Genomic DNA, 13,025 nt, shown 5'->3' on the forward strand with positions numbered 1-13,025 from the left:
GGTGGACCAAGAGGGGATGAAATCTAGAGTGTTAAAAAAAAAAGAATAAATAAAATTTAAAAGGAGTCAAGAGTTACAAATAAATTTTGTATTCATATATTCATAATTCATAATAAATAAATATAAAAAACAGGCTTTAAAATGATAGTTAATATACACAGTAAAAGCATTACCAAAATTAAAAGCAATAACACGAACATATAATATCCCAATAACATAATAAATAGCAAAATAAGGAAAAGCAAAACTTAAAAAAAAATAACAGAAAATTATGAGAAGCAGCATTCTCTCACTGCACAATTAGCAGAATTTCCTCTTGGATACTCGGTGGCAGGGCAGTCACCTCAGTTCTCTCTCAAAGGGTGTTTTCAGAACAAGAAGGGAAATAAGGCCCTGAATCAGCCATGCTGATTCATAGTTAGGGCCTACTTGCACATAGGAAATGAACTATGAGGAAGAAGATTCATCCAAGGAAGTCTGGGGCTGTTAGGGGGTGGGGGGAGGATGGAGCTCAGCAGGGGGCTCCTGAGGTGGCAACTCATTCTGCAGGATGCTCTCTTCTTCTGCTATGGCCAATCCCAGCTGTTGCAGTTTCTGAGACCTGGGAGAGGAAGGAAGTTACTAAGACACAGGCTTGGTGGTGACCTAAATGTCAGCTGTCAGGCTGCTGACTCCCAACAAAAATGGACAGTCAACATTGATCTTTTAACTGAAACCATTGATTGCTCCTATAAATATAGGCAGGGCAAAGTATCCAGCAACACTCACAAATACATGGGCTGACAAGCTGCCACTCAGACCTCTATCAGTGTAAATCAAGCACTGGGCAATGGAAAGAGACCTTATTGGTTTTCAGGAAGAAAGGAGGAGGACACATGCCACCCAGTTCAATAACAATGAGAAGCACTCTTGATATTTGGTTTTGGCTTTTATCCCTGCAAGGTACTTTCCACATGGGAGGTCACATGTCCCCTGCACGACTCCTGTCCCAGGACCTAGACCTTTCTCAAAGCTCTGCATAGCATCCTATCTATCATGAGGACATGCAGGAATGTGACATGTTTTTCATCAGTTACCATTGCTGGACTGCAGCTTCAAGCAGAGCAGTAAGGTATACTTGCCAATAATTCAGTGTCTCACAAGATATACTTCCCAGAATGCTTGTGCATAGACTATTCCATGTAATAGATGACTGGTTGGGAATGTGGATTAGAAAGGTGGTAGGGAAAGCAAAGATGGATGCAGTGGGCAAATGGTATCAGACAGTATGAAGACTGAGCTGCTTGTCCTTACTTGATGTTGTTGGTCCTGGACGTTGCTGGTCTTCTCATGTTCATCTTTACCATTCAGGTTCAAGTCAAGCAAGTATTGTTGTATGAGGGCCCAATCACCCTGAACTTCCTTGTTCTCCTGGTTCATCAAGAACAATTTCTTCTTCATAAGATTCTTCTCCATCAGGATCCAGCTGTGTAAACTGCTGGAAATACACTATAAATAATAAGATCCTGTAGCCTACTCCTCCCATTCCTACTTACAGGTCCCATCAAGCCCACCAGGACCCAGGTTCCCATGAAGACCTAATACAATGTATCTCAATATACCCATGACTCCTGCACAAACAGCAAACAGCCAATTCAGGGAAGAATAAATGATTGCTGCAGCCCAAACACTAATAAGGGTCTATGTCTCTCCAAAAGAAAGTGGTATCTCCATCTATCCATGACAGTTCAATGCATTGGAGCAACATCAATTAGTAGGGGATAAATATCCTCAAGGTAGGTCAGTAGAACTAAGAGGAGGGCATTGTATCCATGTGTTTCATCACAATCAACTCTGTAAAACCCTGCCTGAACCCCAGAGGCCCAGTACTGCATAATAACCCTCTCTTGACCTGAATCACTTTTCTATATAGCAGCTGCTGAGGATGCCTAGACAACAGAGGGAGGGGTAAGAGTCTCTTAGAGACTTAGGAAAACTGAGTCCAAAATGCCCAAGGCACAATGATGGCCTAAAAGCAGAAGAGATAGAACCACATCTACAGACTCTTCAGTGCAGAATCAGGCAGAAATGGCCATTCCACAATTAGTGGCCTTCCTAATCTGTACTTACCAATAAAAGTTAATCTCCTTCTTGAGCTCCTGGTTGTTCTTGTGGGCCTCAATGTTTTCCATCTCTAAGTTGTACAGAAATGGCATGACCTCCATCTCCTTTACCTTCAGTTTTTCATGGAGTGGATTTGACCTGTGGTAGGGCCTGTTCTCAGGAAGATAGAACTCCATGAACATGGGCTTTTAGGAATGCATAAACTCAGGCTGGGTCCTGGACTACCCCAGGAAGGCCACTTTCTGGATTCTACATACTGGAATCCTCTTCAGCTTTGGAAATTTGATATTCTGTCCCTAGGACAGCAGAAGCTAAGCATCAAGATGGAAAGTGCCCTGGCCCCCTTGATAACTCAGTAGGCCTGGAGGGGCAGTCTAACTAGTTATGCTCTCAAGAGCATAGGCCACAGGTCTTTGCCCATCATAAACCCATGATTATACTTTTCCTGGTCTCTGAACAGGGATTCTAAATCCTGGATAACTAATAGTGTAGAAACAGACATTACACAAACTTCTGGAGATAAGACCAGACATCACCACAGCTTTATAATCTGCCAAAGGGATACAAGAGGCTGCTGATGTCATGGAAACAGCCTCTGCCTCCCTACTAACTTTCTCCCTTACTGACAGAAAGCTGAAGTGCCATTTCCAGGAGACTTTCCTGGGGCATAGGCATAGGGGACCTCCTCTTTCCAAAGCCAGAGTTTGCTGTAGACTTGATTGGAAACACCTAAGTAATTCCTATATATTTAATGGAGTGTTTCCTTTCAAACCCTGACCAGAAATGTCTCATCCTACCTCAAATTTTCCCAATTCATAAATATGAATCATTAAAGACTACTGAGAAATCACATGAGGATGAATGTGGAGGAAGAAATACCTCCTGTCTCATCATGTGTACGTGCTTGAAATCACATCCAAAGAACCTGCAGTTCAGGTTGCAATGCTAGTGTGTTAGGGAGTACACTCATGAAGCCTTGTGCTTAGCATTTGAATGTTACCCCTAGATGCCTTGAAAGAAAGAGTTGCTGTCATCAAGGTGCTGACAACAATCTGGAGATCTGTTGGCAGAAGGAACTGAAATATTGGAGGCACCAATGAAAAAGCCCTCACCTGAGTGTGGGGGTCTCCTCTCTGCACCAAAATCACCAAAGTAGTATTGTTCAAAAGCCTCTGCTTGCTGTCCCAGAAGATCCTCTCTGAAAAATAAAATAAAATAGTCAATAGAGGTTGAGGGGGCTGGCAGGGGTTGTAGGACAATGCTATAGTCATAACTCAGTTGACAGAGCAAGGGACTAGCATCTTGCGTTCAGGTTACTGACTCGCCTCCCAAACCACACAATCACCTATCTCCATCAAACAGGGATGGTTTATTGAACGCACACCCTAATACTGATTGATCAAAACCATATCTCAGATTTTGGGGCCTAAGCCATAGATCTAAACATCTTTGTCAACATGTTTGTCATAAAGGAAAAACAAAACAAAGCAAAAATAAAAATAAAAAAGCCACACGCAGCTCATATGATGTTTCAAGAAGTGTTGTCTAGTGGTCAGTCCTGATTAGGCCACTTCTGATTTAACAATGCATATTGACCCTTAATTTGATGGGTCCTATGCAAAGCTTTTTGGAATACTGTAAGATTAACAAATATCATAGAGAATATAACAGGATGTGATCACCATAATCTACCTTGCTCTGAGTCAAGTTATTATTCTGTGTCAAAGATTGCCAGGCATATTACAGCAACAATATGAAATATTTGACAAACATGGAACAAAGTGATTATAGCTATATTGTTGTTTCATGCCTTAATATTAGAAACCTCCGGTCTCTCTCAGGGACTAGTGTTGTAGTCACAGTCCTTGGAGGCCCTACTTGTAAGCCTATTTATTAGAAAGTGGAAATAGGATTATCTGAGCTCAAGGTTAACCTGGCAAGCCAGGTAGAGGATAACATTGGTACATGAGACCCTGTTTCAGAAAACACTGAAACACACCCTACATCCAAGGCCTCACCTACCAATTCTTGTCTATTATAAAAAACTTACCATTCTCTGCCAAGCACTCTTCTGTTGGTAAAACATATTTTCACACTTAAATAGTTGAAAGCCCTTTATACAGATATTTTCAAAAGTAAAACTGGGAAATCTATGGTCAAAATTGATGATATTTTTCTTGCAGTCAATAGCATATAAAATTTTCTAAAAGATATATTATTTTATCAATTAGTCAATTCATTCTTCATATTAATAAAGGGTAATAAACCTTTACTTAATTTTGCCTTTTTTCTTCAGAACTGCAAAGTAGATGTACATTCATTCACAATACATAACTTCTTTTGTTCATCCCCAATTTAGTTTGACTTTATTGTTACAAATAGACATAAAATTATTTCTCATTAAGTGAAGTTTCAATTCCCTTCACAAGAGCCATAAATAATATCAAATATCTTGGGGTAACTATACCCAAACAAGTGAAAGATCTGTGTAACAATTACTGCAAGTCTCTCAAGAAAGAATTTGAAAAAGATCTCAGAAAATGAGATCTATTACTGAGGCTATGGGTGCTCACAAAAAGGGACGAAACATGATCACACTCAGGAAGACCCAATAAGCAGCTGAAAGAGTCAGATGCAGATATTTGCATCTAACCAAGGTACAGAAGCAGCTGACTCCTGTTGTTTAATTAGGGAAAGGCTGAAAGACACTGAGGAGAAGGGGGATCCTGTAGGAGGACCAGCAGTCTCAATTAATCTGGACCCCAGAGGTCTCTCAGACATTGGACTACCAACCAGGCAGCATACACCAGCTGATACAAGGCCCCCAACAAACATACAGTGGAGAACTTCAGGGTTTGTGTTCATTCAGAGATGATGCACCTAATCCTCAAGAGACTGGAGGCCCCAGGGTGTTTAGAGGTCAGGTGGGGTGGGGTGGGATCATCCATGTGGAGATGGGGGTTGGGGAGGAAGTATGGGATCTGGAACAGTGGGAGGGTGGATGGTGGGGGATAATAAAATATGGAGTGTAAAAAAAATAATTAGAAAAAGAAGCACAACCTCAAGAAAAATGAAGAGCTATCTATAATACACAATTGTAAGTGATATGATAATTGAAAATATAACTATAAATGTTATTACTGTATAAAATAGCGTTCTTAATACACAGAAAATCAGGTCCATTATAAATATATAGTATAATATGGATGGAAATAATACCCACTCGTCTAATTCACACATGTGAACTAGAGATTTAAAAATATAGTGAGATTTAAAAATATAGCCATTCATGTCAGAAACTTTTCTTTTTACTATTCTAAAGTTAGTATTTCCAACTAATAGAACGTGGTGCCTCTACAGATACCATGTTTCACAAATATTGGCTAAGGCTTTCTGTGACGTGGACATGATTCTCAAGGAGTTACACTTTGATTGCTCACACTAAGAGCTACTGGGAGAGCTCCAGAATGATAAGTGAAGTCAACAGTTACAGGCTCCTGCTTCACTAATTTTACACACACCTAAAGTAGAATTGACCTTTTTAAAACTAATTTTTTTAAATAGAGAAGTATACATCTATTTGCCATTTTAATTTATATACAATTTAATGTGGTATATTAGGATAGGACTCTTTTCGACTCCATTTGATCACTGTTGGCTTTTAGTTAACTAGAGCTTTCCACTAGAGACTAAGTGTGTAAGAGATGTTGTGTAATGCAGTCATAAAAATATTGGACTTTATATATTTATCTAACCATTTTTTCTTATAACATGTAATAGGCAAATGCCCCTCCTCCCAACTGTAAACTTAATTTCAGTATAACTAGCATAAACTGTTTTTTTTTTCTAAACAGGTAAATTCATCATGTGAGAAAATGCCATTTGAGCTTTACTTTCTGATTCTAATCAGTATATACAGAATATTTACTTTAAAAAAAAACCAAGAAACCAGTTAAAGTCTTCCAAAGCAGAAGTATGTCTCTTTTTAGCATTTCTTATATAGCTGCTTTTGGCTATTAACATTGTTAACTTCAAAGATGGTGTAATTACAGTTTTTAAAACTAAACTTTTTTTTTCTTATTACATGATTACCCAACTGACATTAGCCTTTTTAAAATGTAAACATATTTTAAAAATATAAAGCAATAAGAAATTCATACTCCATAGACATGTCTACATTCTGTTTTTACATGGGGTTAAGATGTAAAGGTGGAGTTTTTTCCTTGAGGAACACATATACAGATTTCCATATTCCCAAGTCTCATTTTCTTACATATGACAACAAATGAATGATCTTTCCTTGCTAACTTATCCAACCCAGAAAAGAAGAGTAACTCCATCCCAGTTACAGATGCTACTGAGTCCTGACATGGCTCAGTTTAACTTTGAATACAGTGAGGAAGCAGCATTGTAGAGCCATTGATATCACCACTTCCAGTCTTCCCAGGTGCTATCAGAGAAATTTTGCAAAATCATACTAAGTGATACTAATAGCACAAGTCTTCTGGGCTATTGGTTGATCTAGTCACATAGGTATTCACACAAGCTAAATCTTTAGTGTTTCGAACTTGCATAATGTGAATCAAATGAATCCCTGGAGAAGGATCAAGATCTATGCTCTGTATGTTAAACCAAACCAGGCCCTGCTGTTTCTTCATGTGCAAGGTCAGAAGCTGCTGTGGATTTGCCTCTTTTGTAGAGTGAGGCAGGAGAACCATCTGCTGCTTTGGTCACTCAGTAAACATCACAGGCTGTTTTTCATTTAAATCTTCCCCCTCACATTCATCAAGTTGTTTTTACTGTATTTTTCTTTGGGTTAGAACAGGAAGCCATGAGACAATCTTCCTAAAATGTAGAAACATTGTGAAATGGAGTTTGTATTAGTGTAAATTAGTGTGTCTAAATACACACACATATACAGTTTGAAGCTTTATAGTATTTACACACTGGCTCCAGAAGCTATCTATGAAACAAGCTTAGGCAAAGCTATCTGGCTGGGAAGGAAGAAAAGCTTTAATGATTCATGGCAAAAACATGAATACCACATTTTATGATGAGGGGTGTGACAAGAATTCCTTTTATGACCAAGCTTTACTCAAGTTCCTAAACCTACTATAATCATTTGTAGGTTAACTGGTAAAATCTAGACACTTTTGTCACCTTACTATGAACCAACCAACCTCAGTATCTGATCATCCTGGATACATAACTGGGTAGCTTCCACCTACCCTCCTCCAGAGGTGTCTGATTACTCTGGCCTATCTTCAAATTTCTGTTACACTCTTTTACCCAAAACTTACCCCAGTCCCTGTTATTGCCCTTAAGTTTGTACCCACTGACAATCCAGTCTGCCTCCACTGATGTCCACTCTTCATCCACTGAATTCTACTCTGCCTCCACTGATGTCCACTTTCCATCCACTGAATTTACGTCTGTATCCACTGGTTTCTACTCTGCATTCACTGGCCTCCAGTCTTCATCTACTGACTTCCACCCTGTATCCTCTGACCTCCACTCTGCATCCACTGGTATGCACTCTTCATCCACTGAATTCCATTCTGTGTCAACTGATCTCTACTCTGCTTGAAATTCCCACAAAATTAATAAAAAATTTAATATCCCCCAACATTTTTCTCTTTTATATGAGATAAAAGGAGAAAAGGTTACAGATAGTTGCAGAAGAATTTGAATATTATTTTCTTCCAAAGAAATGAAAATTTTGTCACACAATTCTATAGCATGCACTGAAATAATTTCTATGGTACTTTGCACAATGTGTGTGTGTGTGTGTGTGTGTGTGTGTGTGTGTGTGTGTGTTGGTGATGGTAGTACGTAGCTATTTCTGTGAAGAAAAATAAACAAACAAACAAAAAAAAAAAAACAAATGAAAACCCAGAACTTTCCATCTTGAAGGGAAACTTGCTCTTATTGTTCCTGTTGTTCCTGTTGTTGCTGTTGCTGTTGCTGCTGCTGCTGCTGCTGCTGCTGCTGCTGCTGCTGCTGCTGTTGCTATTTTTGTTGTTCTTTCGAGTGAGTATTTCTTGCATAGCCTTGGCTGTCCTAGAACTTTCTCTGTAGCCAGGGATAACCTCAATCTCAGCGGTAACTCAGGTCCATCTGACTTTACCTCCTGAGTGCTTGTAAGGTCTTCATCCCTATCCCCCACCCCACTTAAGACAGGAGGTTTATAGGAAGATGAAATAATATGATGTTTCAAGGTGCATGAAATCTGTAGAGAAGCTCATTAATATAGGAAGTCAACAACGCAAAATAGTTTTGAAAAAGTCCATGAAACTGACCAGACTGCTAGACTATTCCCTCCCCCAAAAGATATAAAGAGTAAAGACTGCTAAGAGTTATTATCAGATATCTATTTGTCTAAGCATCTGCAAAGAGGAGTGTCAGCGAAGTCCAACTGCCTGGAAGAAGCAGACGTCAGTCAAACTTCATAGAAGAAATCAAGAACACCAATTTTAACATTCATTTGCTAGGTTGCACTCTACCATAGAGTTATATTTCTAATTCTTGTATTCTTGAAAATAGGTCTTACTATGTAGTTCAGGTTGACTTTGAATTCACTAGGAAGTTCAAGCTTGCATCAAACACAATTGTACCTCAACTTTCCTAGTGCTTTGATAACAGGCTTCTACCAAAACCTAAGTAGCTAGCTTAATTCAACACTTGCATCTCACAGAACTATAGAGATTACTGACTCAGCAATTCAGAGTGCTTACAGTTTTTCCTGTCATTACAAGTTCATTTCCCAGGATCTATGTCTGGGATATCACAGTCACTTTTAACTTAACTACAAGGGATAGGTGATTCTGTGCAGTTGCCTTATGTGTATGTATATGCTTACAAAGGCACCTCAACTCATGTGCACTAGCTCATATACCTACTCATAACTTAAAAAATAGAAATTAATCCCATAATCAGCTTCCAAACACTGACACCATTGCATACACTAGCAAGATTTTGCTGAAAGGACCCAGATATAGCTGTCTCTTGTGAGACTACGCCGGGGCCTAGCAAACACAAAAGTAGATGCTGACAGTCAGCTATTGGATGGATCACAGGGCCCCCAATGGAGGAGCTAGAGAAAGTACCCAAGGAGCTAACGGGATCTGCAATCCTATAGGTAGAACAACAATATGAACTAACCAGTACACCCCGCAGCTCATGTCTCTAGTTGCATATGAATCAGAAGATGGCCTAGTCGGCCATCAGTGGAAAGAGAGGCCCATTGGACCTGCAGACTTTATATGTCTCAGTACAGGGGAACGCCAGGGCCAAGAACTGGGAGTGGGTGGGTGGGGGAGTGGGTGAGGGAGCATGTGGGGGACTTTTGGGACAGCATTGGAAATATAAATGAAAAAAATACCTAATAAAAAATAGAAATTAATTAAAACAAATCTTTCCTGTAAGAAACGTTTCTTTCCACCTGGAAATACTTTTATTAGTGACTGGAATGTTAATATAATCTCTACTTTTTCCCCCTTTCCATTCCCCTTCATTTTTCTGGAGCTCATTCCTTCTTCTATTAATTGTAAGAAGAGATGGGGCTATATGTGTGTGTGTGTGTGTGTGATTGGCTTTTTACCTATTTTAGTATTCTATGATTTAGACTTCAAATGCAAATTATTTCACAGATTATATTTGGCTTCTCAGAATTTTGTGAATTATTGGCTACCTCTTGGTTCCTTTCAAGTTCTTTAAATCATGTACCTTGTCTATTTCTTAGTTTGCCCATCAGTAACATGAAGTTGACAATAATGGCAACTTCATAGAATTCAGAATAAAATTATAAAATTGTTCATAAGATACAGTTATGTGTCATATGAGATGGATATGAAGCTTCACTGGATTAAGTATGTAGAGGAGTTTTATTGCAGCAGCATGACTGCTCTGCCAAGGCATTACATTTCTGGCTGGAATGAAGATACACACAATTAATTACTCTGATTGGCATACACACCTTTAACTACTCTTATGGAATATAGCCATTCCTTTAGTATACACCTTAAATCCCAGAACATGAAGTCTAGTTAAGATGCAGACAAAGTAACTAATCTGAGCAAGACTTGATAGAATGGGTCAGAGATAGGATATGCACAACTCTCAGGAGAGCAGGGAAGAAAGGCTACTTAAAGATCAGTGAGGAAGAGAGTTCATTTCAATTCAGCTCTGTTGTGCTAAGTTCAATTCAGAGCAGTTCAGTTTGGTGTAGTTCAGTTTAGCACAGTTATGCTCAGTTCAGTTATGAGCAGAGCGGATGAGTTCAGAACAGTTTACTTCATGGAGTTAACAGGCAGTCTTTCCAAGCAGACCAATTCAGTCAGAAGCTGAAAGAAGCCAATTTGAATCAGTCAGCTTGCTGAGTTTGAGCCAGAACTGCTGAGTTGAAGCAGCCAGTCATAGTTCAGAAAGAGCTAGAAAAAGTGAGCTTATTCAGCAGTAAGTTTCAGAGGTCAAAACTTTCTAGGCCCAGGTTAGCAGATGGCTAGCCTAGGATGGTTAAGAAGCTGATGTCTTCAAAGTCCAGGCTTGCAGAAGATTAGGTTGGAGGCTAGAAGCTTCCAGGCTTAGCATTAGATATACTGAGAAATGCTCTGGCCTCAGCCCATGTATTCACAGAGCTTGGGTATGGTTTTCATCTCATTATTTCATCTGGGGAAATAATATCAACATTTAGATTTCTAAAGTACTAGCTGTAATATTATTTACACCATATAAAATCCTCTTTCTCAACTCACAGTAACACCTTTGTAAGCATTTTTTCAACTGGAAACCTTTTCCAGTATAAAATATGTATTATTTAAAGGTACTAGTATGAATTCAAATATGTTTCAGAATTCAATATACAAAATCAAAATTTATCCATATCAATAATATGTTATTTAAAAATGAAATATTCTGTTATTTGTGTATATGTGCCTATTTTTAAAAACATTACAATATTACAAGTTTCTCAAGCTACATATTAAAAGTCTGAGACAATTCTAGTGTGTCGTCCTTCCAAAGGGAAGGATGAGAGGGATTGGTAGATACATGTAATTGGTTTATAGGTATTAAGATAAATAAAAATTAGCTTACAAATTATTTATCCTTATCACCTACCCTTCCTTTGTACTTTGAAAAATGTAATAATAGTCCTGATAACTCATTCATTATAGAAGCTTTTAATCTCTAGGATCTTTATTTTTAATTTTTATTGAGATCTTAGGTCATTTTGAACATTGAGTAGGTTTTAATAACCTTGTCTAATAGAAATAAACAACATATATTAAATTACACAATTTTAGTAAGTAAAAATATTAATACAATTTTGAAGATCAAGTTGTTTATTTGAAAACTCTAGTTGGTGAAATTGCCAATGTTGAAATTGTCTCATAGAAATCTAAATATATCCAGGCATGGTGGCTCATGCCTTTAATCCCAGCACTTGGGAGGCAGAGGCAGGTGAATTTCTGAGTTCGAGGCCAGCCTGTTGAGTGAGTTACAGGACAGCTAGGGCTACACAGAGAAACCCTGTCTCAAACAAACAAAATAAGCCCTTCCAATCGGCACCAGCACAGGGTCACCATGGGTGTGGAATCGAGGGACACCCACACAGTCCCCAGAGGACTCTCCACGTGATCTTAGGATCACTGGTGAGTGGAACACACATCAGTTCCATTCTAATTGTGACAGGCCTGTGACAGCAGGAAAAAGGACACCAGAGCCTTTCCTGACTGGAGGCTTGAATTTCTTTGATCAGTTCCGATTTACTTTGGTTAGGAACAGACCAGACTGCTCCATGGTCCTCAAAGGAGACATCACTTCCAGGCACTATAACACGCCCAGGATCTTAGGACAACAGGATCCCAGGATAACAGGAGCTGGGTCACACCAGTACTTCAGGGTCTCAGAAGAGCTTGACTGCCAATAACTCTGACACACCCAGAATTTCAGGTTCACAGGAGTCCACAATCAAAGCATCACAGAGAAAGCTGGACTCTGAGGAGTCCTGAATCAACTGGGATTATAGGAAGGACAGGCTTCAATCAGATATATTGAGGGTAGCAAGCACTTGAGATAATCAGATGGAAAGAAGCAAGCATAAGAACAGAAGCAACAGAAACCAAGTTTACTTGGCAACATCAGAACCAAACTCTCCCATCATAGCAAGTCCTTGATATACCATCACACCAGAAAAGCAAGACATGAATCTAAAGTCACTTCTTATGATGAAGATGGAGGACTTTAAGAAGGAAATGCAGAAAAACACAGGTAAACAGTTAGGAGCATTTAAAGAGGAAACACAAAAATCCCTTAGAGAGTTATAGGAAAACACTACCAAACAGGTGATGGAATTGAACAAAACCATCCAGGATCTAAAAAGGGAAATAGAAACAATAAAGAAAATACAAAGGGAGACAACTCTGGAGATAGAACCCCTAGGAAAGAAATCAGGAACCATAGATCAGCAACAGAAAACAAGAGATGGAAGAGAAAATTTCAGGTGCAGAAGATTCCATAGGGAACATGGACACAACTATCAAAGAAAATGAAAAATGCAAAAAGATCCTAACTCAAAACATTCGGGAAATCGAAGACACAATGAGCAGACCAAACCTATGGAAAATAGGAGTAGATGAGAATGAAGATTTTCAACTTAAAGGGCCAGCAAATATCTTCAACAAATTATAGAAGAAAACTTCACATACCTAAAGAAAGAGATGCCCATGAACATACAAAAAGCCTACAGAACTCCAAATAGACTGGACCAGAAAAGAAATTCCTCCCAACACATAATAATCAGAACAACAAATGCATTAAGTAAAGACAGAATATTAAAAGCAGTAAGGGAAAAAGGTCAAGTAACATATAAAGGCAGGCCTATTAGAATTACTCCAGATTTCTCACCAGAGACTATGAAAGCC

The 13,025-nt window shown here is 38.8% G+C and overlaps 1 long non-coding RNA gene across 1 annotated transcript; it reads right to left on the bottom strand.

Annotated features, from left to right (window-relative positions):
- Positions 1–475: 475 nt before the first annotated feature.
- LOC110295121 lies at positions 476–2,235 on the bottom strand. The gene is made up of 3 exons (XR_002378009.1): positions 2,110–2,235; positions 1,294–1,477; positions 476–601 (listed from the first exon to the last, which is right to left on the bottom strand). It is a non-coding gene; the product is annotated as an uncharacterized LOC110295121 (long non-coding RNA).
- Positions 2,236–13,025: the final 10,790 nt, after the last annotated feature.

Source organism: Mus caroli, chromosome 5 (genome assembly GCF_900094665.2).
Source record: "Mus caroli chromosome 5, CAROLI_EIJ_v1.1, whole genome shotgun sequence".
Taxonomy (NCBI): domain Eukaryota; kingdom Metazoa; phylum Chordata; class Mammalia; order Rodentia; family Muridae; genus Mus; species Mus caroli.